The sequence below is a fragment of the Hermetia illucens genome, chromosome 4, assembly GCF_905115235.1.
Source record: "Hermetia illucens chromosome 4, iHerIll2.2.curated.20191125, whole genome shotgun sequence".
Classification (NCBI taxonomy): domain Eukaryota; kingdom Metazoa; phylum Arthropoda; class Insecta; order Diptera; family Stratiomyidae; genus Hermetia; species Hermetia illucens.
In genome coordinates, this window is record NC_051852.1 from 75,809,865 (window position 1) to 75,825,101 (window position 15,237).

Consider the following 15,237-nt stretch of genomic DNA (forward strand, 5'->3'; position numbering starts at 1 on the left):
AAAAACAGAGTATTACACTGGATAGTTAAATTGGAATCGTACTATTGTTAATAAAGTCAAAGTAGGTAAATATTAGTACCATAAGGCAGCATAGGGTGTCAGGATCATATTATACACAATATAACCCACTAACTAAAAGACAAATGGAATCATCTTTTAAACAAATATTCTCACTTTGAAATCTACAAAGCCGTTCTTACCAGAAACGCCGAGTTTCCGGGTTTCGACTTATTTGTATCTCTTTTCAGTGAACTCAGCACACTTGCTAAATAATTCTCAACTCTCACTGTAAAACACAGATGTGGGTAATATCATACAAGCGATATCATTTTGACTATCACATTATCATCATTGAAAGCGATCCGAACATCAAATCACTTATCGTCTCAACATCATCGCATTACCACTCGATAGAGAAGTGATGATAATTGTGATAAGTAATCACAAGATAATACTAAACATCATCGAGTAATATTATAATATATCGTTCACACCGTTCTTCCTAGTACAAATGCTATGCTATGGTTCCCTGACTGGCTGTGATCTTAAAAAATGATTTCTGGTTTACGTATGATGATAACTTTCAGCTTTGGGGATTCTTTGCAATGCCGGGCAAAGCTGTAACAAATGTATATCTTTCTAAGTAAAAAGTAATGCTGGTTCGCAAAAATCATGATTCCCTGATCTTTACATGTGAAAATATTTTACTGTAGTAAATGGGAATCTTTCGTTTTTCTCTTCTCCATTCATATCCATTTGGCGCTACCGTACTTTTCCTGCAGATGTGACAAATTCAGAGTAAATATCAATCTAGTAATAAGTAATATTTTTTGGTATCGGCTGACGAGGGTAATTTGAGTAGTTGGTGATATACCATCACATGTACCGTTCAGATAATCAAAGGTGACGTTTAGGATATTACTATGTAATATCACTTTTCTCAAAAAGTGATACCACATCAACTACAAAGCAGGAAGTAAAATTTTGGAAGTGGTTAGACTATGGGTATTGACCTCAGTGAAGTCTCTGATCAAGAATAAATCAAAACCTTCACGAATGACTTATTTTTTAATTGTTCGCAGCGCTGTGACAAGAGATGGACAATTAGGGATAAAAGTTTTCGTACATCCCATTTTCTTCAAAATACATTCTTGAAAAAAAATTTTTGGTACTGAGATAATCTCTTAAGAAATGATATCAAGGAAATGTCTGGCGAAAACCGAGCGCAGTAATCCAAAAATTTTGCATCTGCAAAGCATTATAGAGGTCACACTAGGGTTTGGAAAGTTCTAGCAACCACTGGGTTTTTTTCGTTTCGCAATAAGAGCCTATCAGAGCAAAAATTTCTCTCATTAAATTCGATTAAAAACAACATTGAGGAAATTCACTTGAAGTGTGGTAAAATAACATGTAAGAATTTTTACTAATTTTATGTCATGTCATAATAGAACAACCAGAGTTCAAAATGTTAAGGAGAAACTGCGAAAGACACAGAGTTAGTATAAATTATTCATGGAAAGTATCCAGGAAATCAATTTTCAGTTTGTTTCAATCATCTGTTCATCCTCAAAGCAAGCGGGCTTTAAAATTTTCAAATCAAGGTTAACGAACTTCTAGGTTTTGTGTGAAGCAAAATCTTATTAAAATCGATTCAATGTCCGTCAGTCTGTCTGACCGTTTGTATGTCCGGATTTACTTCGAAACTGCTGAACCGATTGTTACGAAATTTGGTGAGAAAATGTGGTCTGTATATCTCTTTACACGCAGCAAATCGTACCATTTTGTGTTGAGTTTGAAGGGGGGCTCCCCGTACATGCGAAGGGGGTGTAACATTTTTTCCACAGAGTATGGTCATGTGGGGTATCAAATCAATTAGTACTTTTTGAATCTGATTTTATTTCTGACATTAGATGAAACATAGGGGTGTGAGGGCTCAAAATGTGTGTCTCAAAAGGTGAAACAAGTCTCGTTCTCAGAACATATTAAACCGAAAAACCTGCAAAAGGTCGCAGTGATGCATCTATATAAAATCTACACCTCGAAATACATCCTGTTCCGATATCTGCACAAATAAAGTTAATAGTTTATTATCATGTTTTAGAAATTTATCCGAAAACTCCCCTTAAGTTCATCAATCAATCCAACTATTATTAACAAAGTTACTGGAAGTCAAAGTATTGCGTTTCATGTAAATTTATTGCATTCTAGGACGTGTATGACGTGAACTTACATGAATGGCGGGGTGCATGGAGACACTTTCACTTTTCTTTTTTAGTTTTTTTTTAGTTATTTGAATATCATTGAATTACTAGAGACAGGCATGTGTGTGTATACGTATATGCTTATAAAATTTGCGGGTAGTGTTCAATGAGACTTTTCTTTGTCCCTCCAGCCCCGCGGGACCACCATTTAGGTATTATGATACTTCCCGGGGTAGGTTTGCCCGTAGACACTCGTCCTTCTCCTATTTGCGTTTTGCTCCTTCACAAACTCCTCCTGCATTTGTATGAGTGCGGACCAAACTACATCTTCTGGGTGTTTTGCTGGAACAATCACAGTTAGGTTGTCAGCAGAGCCGACAATCGTAGTTCCCTCTGGGGCGGGAAGAGCAAACACCCCATTATACATGATATTCCACAACAGTACCAAGTATCGATGCCTGTGGTACCCCGGCTGTGACAATGTATTCTTTGGGGTCGTCCGTCCCGTACCAGAGAGTCCTCTCTGAAAGGTATTTTTTCACCAAATTCGCTAAATATCCGGGGACGTCTATGTCAGCCAACACCCCTTTAATTCTGTTCCAGTTGGCCGAGTTGAATGCGTTTTTGGCATCCAGCGCCAACACGGCACAGCAGGCGCCAGAAATCAGTGCACCTTTTGTCAGGTTTACCACCATGTTAATTACGTCCACCGTAGAGTGGGCCCGTCGGAAACCAAACTGGCGTTCCGACAAACCATTGCTGGCGTCGACGATGGGCAGGCGTCTTTTGTAGATGACTCTCGCCAAGATTCAATAAGATGGATGCCGAACTTCCGGTCTCCCAACTTGTTTTTTTTTTGATTAATTAAAATTGGTCAAATTTCCTTTGGTCCCGGTAGGAACAGATAATAAAACCAGACAAGAAAGAATTAGCAGGTTCTGCGACACGAAAGTGTTACGAAAGGTCACTTACAATTACGATATAACTGGACACCAGAACAAGGTTGTGGAACATCTCACATAAAGGCGATATATGGGTTTTTTCATGACTGATGTCGAAGTACATGTGCTTCTATGAGCAATTAATGGCAACAACATTAGACAAGAATCCTATAAGGGTAAATAGAAGAGTCTAAATGCGGTTAGGATCCCCAAATCCTTCCTATCCAAACCAAATAAATATCCTGTAAAGTTTGCCCTGTCGGGAAACAGAAGAAAGTGCACGAAAGAATTTCTACTGATCATTACTTATTAGCTGGAATACGAGTATTACTCGTACATCCTGTAACGAGGAAGCGGAATCCTTGAAGCATTTCCCAACTGCCCTCCCTATTTTAGGTGCCGAGATAGTCCAATCGCAACGGATAGCACTACACCCACTAACGGGGAATAATGGCGCGATTTGTAAAGGAATCTGAGATATTCTGTTCAATACGGTCTGAGTGTTCAGCGCTGAAGCTCTTCCCATTACGTATGCGCACCACACTGCTTTTGATAGAGAAGGGCGCGGAGCTAAAGATTACGATATCTATTAACGAGGGTATTATGAAAAAAGATTGAAATCCCAGACTCAGATTCATTTTACGATTATATGTACATAAATCATTTTATAACTCTACTCTACATTCTACATATAAATGATTTTCGTTGTGGTTTCTCATTGCATTTCTTTCTTCATTTCAGAATAATACACATTGGCATTTCTTAATGAATGTAACCAACACACGTTTCAAAGGTAAATATCTTTTCCGATCCTATTTGTTATTTCTCGCCACGGAGCCTAATAGAGGAAGAATTTGCAATTCTGAGTGTTATTCGAGTGGTTCTTTCATCTGGAAAACAGGCTATTTACGGAATTTTTGTCATTCAGTAGGCACTTTACTGGTTTCGAAGTTGTCAGATCTTTCTCGTTCTGGAAAATTTTCCAGGTTGTGGTAATCGCTAGTTTCAAACGTTATATTATCTTATTATATTTTTTCAAAGAAATGGAATTGTATTCAGTAGAGTGTGCCTCTGTTTATTTTTATAAATAGCTGTTTGTTGGTGTCGAATGTCTACAGCTGGGAGTATTGTAATTTCAGTAAATTTTATAGCCTTAATGTTGATCTTATCATCGCTATTGGATAAACATTTTTTTTATATTTTTGGAAAATATGAAAAAATTACTTCAACAGGCAGTAGAAGAGCTCTCACTAATTATCAAAAAGCACTCGTGCCGCCAATTATAAGAAGCAAAGTTGGAAAATGTTGCTATCTTATGAATGATTTCAAACTAGTGATTCGAAGTGGTAATTTCATCGCGTTGATACAAAAAGCTAAATTATTTCAAATTATGAATTTCGTGCAATTTGCTTTCTAATGATTCACTGGGTGAAACACTATCAAGTTTTCGTTGATTAAAACACTAATATTTGCCGTTCCGCTCGAAGAGTTACATATGAAATAACCGGCAAATTGTCTGCTCGAAGAGTAACATATGGAACATCTGAGAGGAGGGTTATGGGGTGAATAACCCCATCGACCTGATAGAATCTACGCTAATTCAGTCTTATCACCTACTCCATGATCGATTTGCTCAGAATCCAAAGAAATAGGGGATAATAAGGTGTATCACCAACCAACATGTTTTAGAAAAAATCATATTTTAGAAGATTTTTCATTACAACTAAAGTGAATTTGTTATTTAGGTTGAGCTCTCCTCTCCTATCGTTGCAACTTTGGAGTCTATGCAGATGTTCAAATGTTTCGTGTACCTGCACCTTTCTCAATTCTTGTTCTTTCAGAAACTTCAATTTTTTCAAACAGCTATTGGCTCCTTCTAATTAGGGGGTTAGATTGGGAAGCTAATCTTCCTTTGTATCTTATTATCTGGAATAAAAGCTCGCTTGTTATTGTCACAATTTTGAAATCTCTTTAAATGTTTATGTTTTTCATATCCCAAGGTGAACCGGTGATCATTCGTAATTCAATGGACTGGGTTCTCTGCAGCAATTCGATATTCAGATATGCACGCTGAATCTCAGACCTGAGTTGCGAAAATCCAGATTGTCATTATGGCGGCTTGATAAAGTAGGAGTTTGTACTCAAGTCCTGGTTGTGCTTTTTTCAAGAAGTCAGTTCATGCTTTTTAAGGTTTTGTGTGTTTTGTTCAATGTCTGTTTATCCGAGATTTACTCCGAATCGGCTGGAGCAATCATCACGAAATTTGTTGCAACGAATGTTGTGTTGTGTTTAAGGGAGCGTCCTCATATATGCGAACAACATTTTTTCCACAGAATATGGTAATGTAGGGTATCAAACGAAGGCAATATTGGGTGAAAGATAGGGTTATGCGAACTCCAATTGTGTGCCCAAAATAAAACACGTCTCGTTCTCAGAACATATGCAACCGAATAATCTAAAATCCCAGTAATGCATCGATACAGAATCTAGGTCTCAAAATACATCCCATTTCAATATCTACTAAAATAATGTTAATAATAACAGTTCAACAGTCCATTCTAGAAGTACGCATCAGTATAAATGATAATATGAGGCACAATTCTGGAAAGTTTGAAGGCAATCCAGCCATTACTGACAAACTTATAGAAGACCAAACTATGGTATTCCATGTGAATTCATTATATTCCAATGGTTCTGAGATCTATTAACAACGGGCTGCACTAACTTGAGCAGCAACTAGATGGCAGGCTCAGGTGCAAACCTGGCGCCTTCAAACAACAATAAATAATTCATACGCTTGTCGGGTTTTGAATTAAACAAAAATAGAGCAAAATGCCACCCGTAGCCGATTTCAGTCACACTGTTCCTCAGGGTAGAGGCGTAAGGCAGCGTTTGATGGGATCACCTCCATCTTGCCATCGAAACCGAATAGACACAAGAATTTTTGGTGGGTAGTGTTCCATCCAGATGGATATATGTATATCGACCTCAATTTCTTCTGCTATGTATGTTGTTTTTTATTTTATTGTAGGAGGAAGAAACTAAAAAGAAAAAGTTGAAATTTGTTTTTTAAATGCCGAATAACAAGTTTTTATTGCTCATATACCGGAATTTCGAGGATCAATTGTCCTTTTCCTCAGTGAGTTTTAGTCTACGCATGTGCATCAGTATGCGGTAATAGACAATGTTCATTTAACATGAGCATAATATTTATGCCTTCAATGTGTACATATATCTGAAAGTTTGGAAATACATATATGAAGGAATATTTTGAATTTGTAACTATCTGCGAAAAGGAAAACGGACTTAGGAAGTTCCTCGCATAAGATGATGACAAAACCTTTATACCTGAAGCACTGTGTTTCCGGCTTTCCGACTTGTTTTGGGTTTAGCTTTGCAATGCTTTTGTCTCGACATGTGTCCTACATGTCACTCCAGGTGAGATATTTTACATCATTCTGCTCTGTTCTGTTGTAAACCAGTTTTCAATTCGTTCTAATTATAAATTTTCTAATGCAAACTGAAAGTCAGAGTGGGTACCTAAAATGACAGTATCATCTGGAAATTTTGAGGTTGTGAAATCAGGGCCAGTTGACAGTTCGAAATTTAGATGAGATAAAGTGTCGGCCCTAGGACGGTATCTTGGGACACTGCAGCTTGGGAGAAATGATGAAAGCTGGAAAGCAACTTCTTTATTTTTAAAATCACACCTTCGTGCCAGAATTTGTTGAACCCTTGCGCCAGGTCCAGGAAGCAACGCCTTCTAGTCTTCAGTGCATTCCATATCTCAGAGACGAACTAATGCTGCTGAAATACTTTGTTTTCCACTAGGTACGCTGTAATTTTTGAAGCTTGTAGTTTTTTAAACACTCAGGCTTTGCCGGGCAATGTCTTTTAACCTTCAACGATGGATATTCTACCAACAGTGATGTTTAGCTGGTCGTGTTGAAGCCTTTGTTTCGGGTGTTTTAATCTTAACGTGGACTCAGCAGATTTTATAGTTCGCCGTGTGTGATCCGCCGTGAGAATGATGTTACTTCAAGGACCCTTTCTGTTTCTCAACCGAAAAATCTAAAAAATATGATGGTCAATGTATGTGGTATCTAGACTCCGAAATATTATCCGTATTAGTATATTTTAGGAATTTACTGCGACTCCTATATCACCATAAATTCGTAAAATAAAATAGGTTCTAATAAGAAGCAAAATACTAGAAAGTTTGATGGAAATCCTACGTTTATTAAACGAGTTACAGTAGGTCAAGGTTATCTCTTTTGTAAAAAAATATACCCTCCCACTAGCACATCAAATTGAATATTGGGTGTATTCGACGTATATACACTACGAGTTCTATATAAATGGAACTATCATGTACCCAAAAACTCTTACTTACTTATTTACTTTCTTACTAGTTCAACAAAACATTTCATACCTGGAGTGCCGAGCTTCCGGTTTCCGATTTGTTATTTTATATATAGGGTATGTCAATTATCAAGAAGAAACACACAATTTCTGGACTTCGCGGAAACTTGCATTTCTCAACTGTTTTGTGCCACATGTTTTTAGGTGACTCGATCTTTCGCTATTTTTGGTTAGCAGAATCGATTGTATGGCAGAGCCGACAATGATGTTGCTCGATATTAATGTGGGACCTTCTTCAGCCGCTGATTGTCGTGAATGATATACAGAAAACGCCTTTGACCGATCCCTCGATCGGCTTTCGTCCATCTGATAACTACTTAGTAGTACCGTAGATGATTCTGGAATCATTGCCTTCTGTGGAAGCTTGTGTTTCTCTAACCAGGGAGAAAGCAGATTTTCTTTTGTCATGGTCACACACTACTGTAAACTTCCCGAGATTTCTCACTGTATTGGAGGTCCAATGCGTCACATTTTCCACTATTCTTACGATCAAGGGAGCTTTCAGCCCTTTACATTCACCGATCCAGTTCCTCGATTTTGCAGTTACCCGCAGCTCCCGGATGCCCCTTTGGGACGTGGCGGACGACGTGAATAGGACCTGAAGAGGAATTTTTTTTTTAATAGAGACATATGCTCTTCCAGCAGCAAGATAGTTGTCCCATTGACGAACAACAACTGACGATCCTTTTTGGGTGTATAAAATATTATAGATTAATTGAATTGTTAATATTTTTATTAATACTTTACGGGTTCCTTGAGGAGGGTGTTTCGCGGCTATCCAATCTATAGTAACTCCTCCTCCTTTGTCAGCTGTGCTTGGGATTGTCCTTGAAGGAGTTCCTTAATAAAATACTCCAAAGAACTTCAAAGGCGGGTAATATTTTTGAAAAGAAAATTAGATTTCATATATAGAATCGTACATTTCAGACATAAAAAGGCGAAATCAGAAATCAATGAGGTTTTACATCACGCGAAATATACAAAATAATAACCTAACCCAAAGATTATTAAAGCTTGGCAATAAAATATATAGAAAAAATTGTTTTATAGTTTCGGGTAAATTAGTAATAGTTTTTGTTTCTTGGAATTATTGCCATTAATTCCGTAAGTTTTGTGTGCAACAATTTCTTTCTCTTTTTTTACGAGATTGTTCTGAGTATGCTCACCAGTATCTTCCTAATTCTCATGCGTCCGAGATTAGCAATATTGTTCCGAGAGCGCTCCTCAAAGACTTCCTTTATATGATTCTAGTGACTTTATGGAATTAATTTGGCTCTCCAGCTTTCTGATTCTGATGTTCGTCCTCGAAAAATGAATTTGTGGTAACATTATAGACCCTTCCGAAAGAAATTTCTAGAAAAGTCATTCAATCAACACTCCATAATAAAAGCACTGAAAATTCAACTCCTAGCTCTGCAAATGTTTGCAGGGACTTTCACAAATTACCTCCGAAATCAGCAAGATTAACATTAGCCCCGAATACGCTTCATCATTATTGGAATGAAGAAATGTTCAAACTGCGGTGAGATAGCAAGGAGCATCAACTGCTTTGAACTCTAGTTTCCTACATCGTTCATATTCACATCTTGTGTGCACAAGCCACAAGGCCACAAATAACTATAACAAATAATCCGCAGCTTACCAACTCAGAAATCCTGCCCTAAATTTAGAATTATTCCACTGCCGTACTCATATTAGCATAACTGGTGTGGTCAGTAAAAATGATCATGATGTTTCCTTTAAAAGCAAATAATGAAGAAAGGGAGGTGATGATTTAATGAATTCAGTATCTAACACATAAGCATATCGAATTGCCAGGTTTCCGCAGTAGGAGAACAGGGGTTAGGGGAAATCACCATTAATCGTCCTGTGGTGTTAAAATGCTGATTCGCAGAGAATAGCCTATGAGTAGAATTCATTCATCTAACTCGCTCTGTACGATCCACAGTCTCTCCTACGAGACCATTACCACCAGATTGTGCTGTTGCCATATGCCTTTAGAGGCTTTCCTGCTCGCATGGAATTCCAATGATGAAAATTCCTTGATGCCAGAGTAATTTAATTACGCCAATATACATACTTGTAATCGCGGGGAAGCTGTATCTGACTGACGCCGACTAAGCTATCCTCCATTGAGATATCACCTGCGAGAAACATTGGACTGAAAATCTATGATAAAATGGAGTAATATAGACAAGACCCACAAAATGATTTTTTTTTTTCGCTTTCAGCAAACACGTAGTTCTATGATTGTGCAAATTAAGCAAAATACTTCCTTCCGGATTGTATTTTAGATCCAGGGGGAAGTACTGTAAGTTTGAAATAATCATATAAATAAGAGATCGGATAATATATAAATAATTCAATTATGAAACTTCCCGCAAACATGCTTTTCTAGTCATCCATCGTGGATTTAGTATTTATTTTCTTTTATTCGTTCTCATTTGTATTTAATCATTTTTATTCGATATTTAATTTTTAAATTTCAAGGCATACTAGCCGTACATAGGAAGGCCGAAGAGCCAAAGACGTAAGATGTCGTTATGAATAATGCGGACAGCTTAAGTAAAAACCTTGGAATGCAAGAATGTTCACCCCAGTCAACGCGGCAGGACAGGGTCCGGTCTTATCGAGAAATGGGCAAGGGTTCTTGACGCATGCACGGTGTCAGGACGAAAATAAATTAGTCCGAGCAAAACAAATACGTGTTATGCGCAAAATAATGATACCCTCACTGGAAAGACGGAGGAACTTGCCGGAGCCCTTCGGAAAAGCCGCACTGAGATTTGCATTCTTCAAGAAACTTCGTCAAAAGCTACGACATAGAACGCGAACCCTGTAAAAATGGCCATAAAATTCTCTATTTTGGTAGCTCACATACTTAATATGGTGTTTGCATTGCCATTTCTGAGGGTTTCCGCGATGCTATTAAAGCATAAAGCATGATGAATCTCACCATAATATCAGCTGATCTTACGATTCACATGCGGTGTACACATACGCACCATAGAAATGTCGACTTGATGCCGAGAAAAATGCTTTCTAGACGCTTCTCGATATGAAGACCTGTAACGTGCCTGCTGATAAGTATATCGTCTTTGTTGGCGAACTCATGCCGTGTGATTGACACGGCTAAGGGCGACAAGTGTGATATTGGGGAAGCAAGCAAGACAGTGGCGAGCGTTTAGTCGACTTTGCGGACACTCACAACATCTTGTATTTGTGAATATATGGTTCTTCGAAAGATTGTCTTATCTCCCTTATTTTATAGTGGGAACAGTGAAATTCAGATCGACTATATCCTAATAAGACACCAACACAGCCGCTGTCCCCATTTGCAAATTTATTTTATTTTTTTTTGTTTCCGTCGATAGATGAAGTTAACTGCACCTTACATATTTCGGGTGGCGGCACACACTGCTATTGCCAATGGTCCTGTTCTTGATCTTCCTCTGTTGGTTCCCAGCTTAGTTGTTGGTTTTTATGTTGCATAGTTATGATAGTTTTGGTCCCCACTGCCCCTTCTTTCTTCACCAAGTTGAGTTCACTTTGTAGTTTATGGTTTTGTTGACGACCAACATCTCTTCGCAGGAGTGACGACTAAAGCCTGTTCAGCCTTTTTGTGAATATTACCATTTTCGAATCCTTTTTTTATGTAGCCTCTAAAAATACATTGAAAGATTCAGTAATTGTGCAATAATAAATTTGCATTTTTAATTTTTTGCTGCTCCTTTTTCTCCCTTCTATATATTTATCGACAATCTTTCTTATAGACTTCTCCGAACTTTCAAACTTGTATTCGACAATGGAAAGCTCATAGGTCTCTTATAAGTTGCTTTTCATTGAGCTTACATAAAACAGTGAAATCCATGTGATTACTGTTAACAGAAATATCTACAAAACGGCATCATTTAAAGGTTGAAGGTTAAAACAAAATCTTATTTAAATCGTTTGTATGTCTGTTACACGTACTTTTCTTTGAAACTCTTCCAAATATTAGCACGAAATATAGAACCTCCACGGGTGCAATCAATCATCATCATCTTATACAATAGAATCCCGAGAATTCGAATCACGATTATTCTCCTTACTTACCGATCCCCAGAGTTAATGTTCTTTATTTTTTACTCCCGATAATTTGTACCAAACATCCAGTTCCTTGACAGCACATATTATCGGGATTCTACTGTATTAAATTTAAGAGCGGCTTCCAGTCAATGAAAAGAAAGAGTGTTTTATTACCTTTCTCTCAGTTCTCTTTCTTTAATATCAAATATGAGGTATCAATAAATGGCTCTGAAAATCCATACAGACCCCGTTTTAAGGGTTTATTTTAAAATGGAGGAGCAGAGAGAATTCTACACCACTTACTTCAATATAGGATGCTTTCTCAGAAGCTGTCCAGCAGAAACATTTTTGAAAAAATATGATAACTTCTCAATCTGACATTTAGGTCCCAAAATGCCCTTATTCAGGTCATCATCATCATCAACGGCGCAACAATCGGTATCCGGTCTAGGCCTGCCTTAATAAGGAATTCCAGACATCCCGGTTTTGCGCCGAGGTCCACCAATTCGATATCCCTAACAGCTGTCTGGCGTCCTGGCCCACGCCATCGCTCCATCTTAGGCAGGGTCTGCCTCGTCTTCTTTTTCTACCATAGATATTGCTTTTATAGACTTTCCGGGTGGGATCATATTTATCCATACGGATTAAGTGACCCGCCCACTGTAACCTATTGAGCCGGATTTTATCCACAACCGGACGGTCATGGTATCGCTCATAGATTTCGTCATTGTGTAGGCTACGGAATCGTCCATCCTCATGTAGGGGGCCAAAAATTCTTCAGAGGATTCTTCTCTCGAACGCAGCCAAAAGTTCGCAATTTTTCTTGCTAAGAACCCAAGTTTAAGAGGAATACATGAGGACTGGCAAGATCATAGTCTTGTACAGTAAGAGCTTTGACCCTATGGTGAGACGTTTCGAGCGGAACAGTCTTTGTAAGCTGAAATAGGCTCTGTTGGCTGACAACAACCGTGCGCAGATTTCATCATCGTAGTTGTTATCGGTTGTGATTTTCGACCCTAGATAGATTGTCAACGGTCTCAAAGTTGTATTCTCCTATCCTTATTCTTGTTCGTGTTTGTGTTTGACCAGTGCGGTTTGATGTTGTTGGTTGATTCGTCTTCGATGCTGACGTTGCCACCATATATTTTGTCTTGCCTTCATTGATGTGCAGCCCAAGATCTCGCGCCGCCTACTCGATCATATTCATATCATATCATATTCAGGTGTCGGCTTAAATTAGATTAAAAATAGTACGTTATTATACTTTGAAATTTACCCGAATTTCCCTTAAGTCTATTTTAGTAGTAAAAGGATCGTGGTATGGAGAATGGTATTGGAAAGTTTAGTGGAAATCCAATTATTGTTAAGAAAGTTACAGTAGGTAAAATTCGTGAATAGTTTTACATATAAAATGTACATATATTACGTACGTACAAACGCAACCATTGCATAGCGACAAATTCTAACATAGAACGTAAACTTACTCTGTTGTTGTGAAAGATAAATATGGGGTTCCACTAACATCAATACATTGACTTGATAAGGCATCTTATTGTTGTATTCCCCCAGGGCTCTGCCAGTAAACATGCAATCGCTGTTTGGTTTTATGTTCCTTCTGTGGGGCGAATCCTTCATGAAGAGCTATAGTTTCATTCGCATAAGTTGGCATTAGTGCAGCACCTTAATCCACTAGATTTTTTACTCGATAAGGTACATATGACGTTTGTTGGCAGAACTCGTGATGATCATTGTTCAATAGCAACAACGGCGTTGAACAATTCTTATTTTATCGGGGTATCTTGACCTGACCTTCGTCGACGAACGGGTCACATGTCTGTGGAAATATTGGTCATAAGACGGAAGTATCTGTGGTTACGTAAAACATTGTACGACTATGCCGTGCAATACAATTCACTATCTCGGTGTGAATGACAAGCAGGTCGCTTTAGTCTCTGGAAATATGTGTTACAAAACAAGAAAGAGACCAGAATTCTCGGAAAGGTGTGATTAGCGCGCTCGAAGCAAATGAAGAAGTAAATTGTCACCATTATGTCCTCATGACTCAAAAGTTCTTCTTGCCAAAACTCAAAGAGATTGATACGATAGATGTGTGAATTCAACACGTACAGAAGTATTATCACAGTTTCCCGCAACACTTCCCAGAACACCTCATCTCCTTATGAAAATATTCGGACTGATTTGGAGAGCCGCCTAAATTAAGGGGCTAATTACGAAGCACGCCCTAGCACCCTAGTTCACCGAGGAAATAACTATCGCCAACATATAAATCACTCAATGATATCATCTTTAAAACAGTATAAACTAAATAAAATAAACAATGTAATAATTTGTTGGATTCGGAGGTGGTCAATGATCATCCGAGTTGACCAAAGTCAACTAAGAAGACAGAGCTTCCTACTCACAGTACACGAACCGACACTTTTAATTTCAAAGTCAAATTCATAAACTTTCCTAACCACGTGTTCACCTTTTTCCAAACCCCTACATTTTCATTGATTCCTGCCGGCCGCCCGCGAGCGAAAAAGAAAAGTATAAGTGGTACTCTACCCGAACAAGTTTCCATTGGATACAATAAATCCCAGGCTGCATGCGTTCAGCTGTTTCGCAGGAATTGAAACATGAATAAATATTTCGTAATTGTCTAAACCGATCCGCCAGGCAGAAATGTAGTTCCTAGCATATTAGTACGGCCGGCCAATGCAAGTTATGGTGAAAAAAAAGAAAATGAATAATAATTTTTAAGTCTGAACATCTATGTAATTGATCTATCTAGCTTTGATACCCCACGCGACTATACTCAGCGAAAAAAAAATCTTACACCCCCCTTTTACAACTCAACGAGGTACTATGTAACTTCCTGCATGCAATGGGATTCACAGGTCCCACCTTTCTACCAAATTTAATATTAATAGAAGTCACCGTTTCCGAGATATAAGGTGTGACAGACAGACAGACAGTAAACCAATTTTAATAAGGTTTTATTTTACACAAAACCTTGAAAACAACGTACTTTGCTGGGACAGAAACGGACTAGTTGTCAGAAGAAACAACTGACAGTTGAGGGGTTCACCCAAAATGAAGCATACGTGGAAAGTAGCTCGTCGATTTCCATTAAGGGAATTAGGCGTTAACGCGCGAAGAAATTATCCGACACAAAATATTAACCAGTGAAACCTACAATGGCGAACGCTTTTGCTGCACCATCAGAGACTTAGTGGAAAAGCTCGATCCGCTTTGACAGGAGGCATCGGTTATATTAGATAACGCAAAAATGCACAAGGCCTGAGAAGTTTACTGTCGGCTTATTGATCCTATTTTTGCCCTATACTCCCCAATGCCGAACCTAATTGAAAAGTTTTTTTTTGGGTTTTGTATCCAGGCCTCGAAATACTCCCCGTGGCGATATCTGCTTAAATAAAGTTAATAATAGTATATTGCTATATTCTGACAATGAACTGCACACCCCCATTAACTTCATCCTAGATCAGTAAAATTTTGCAGTAAGATAGAACTTAATAGGAAGTATTATACTGGGAAGTTTTGTGTAATCCTACTGGTTATTTGAACCGCTTAGTTTTGCTCCG

At 38.2% G+C, this 15,237-nt stretch overlaps 1 protein-coding gene across 1 annotated transcript in view; it reads left to right on the forward strand.

Annotated features, from left to right (window-relative positions):
- The window catches only part of LOC119655257 (nuclear pore complex protein DDB_G0274915), a 300,753-nt gene that overhangs the window by 91,776 nt on the left and 193,740 nt on the right, over window positions 1-15,237 (forward strand). Inside the window, exon 2 of the mRNA XM_038061053.1 lies at window positions 3,884-3,935. The gene's annotated coding sequence lies outside the window, so the exon portion shown is untranslated. The remainder of the gene's footprint in view (window positions 1-3,883; window positions 3,936-15,237) is intronic.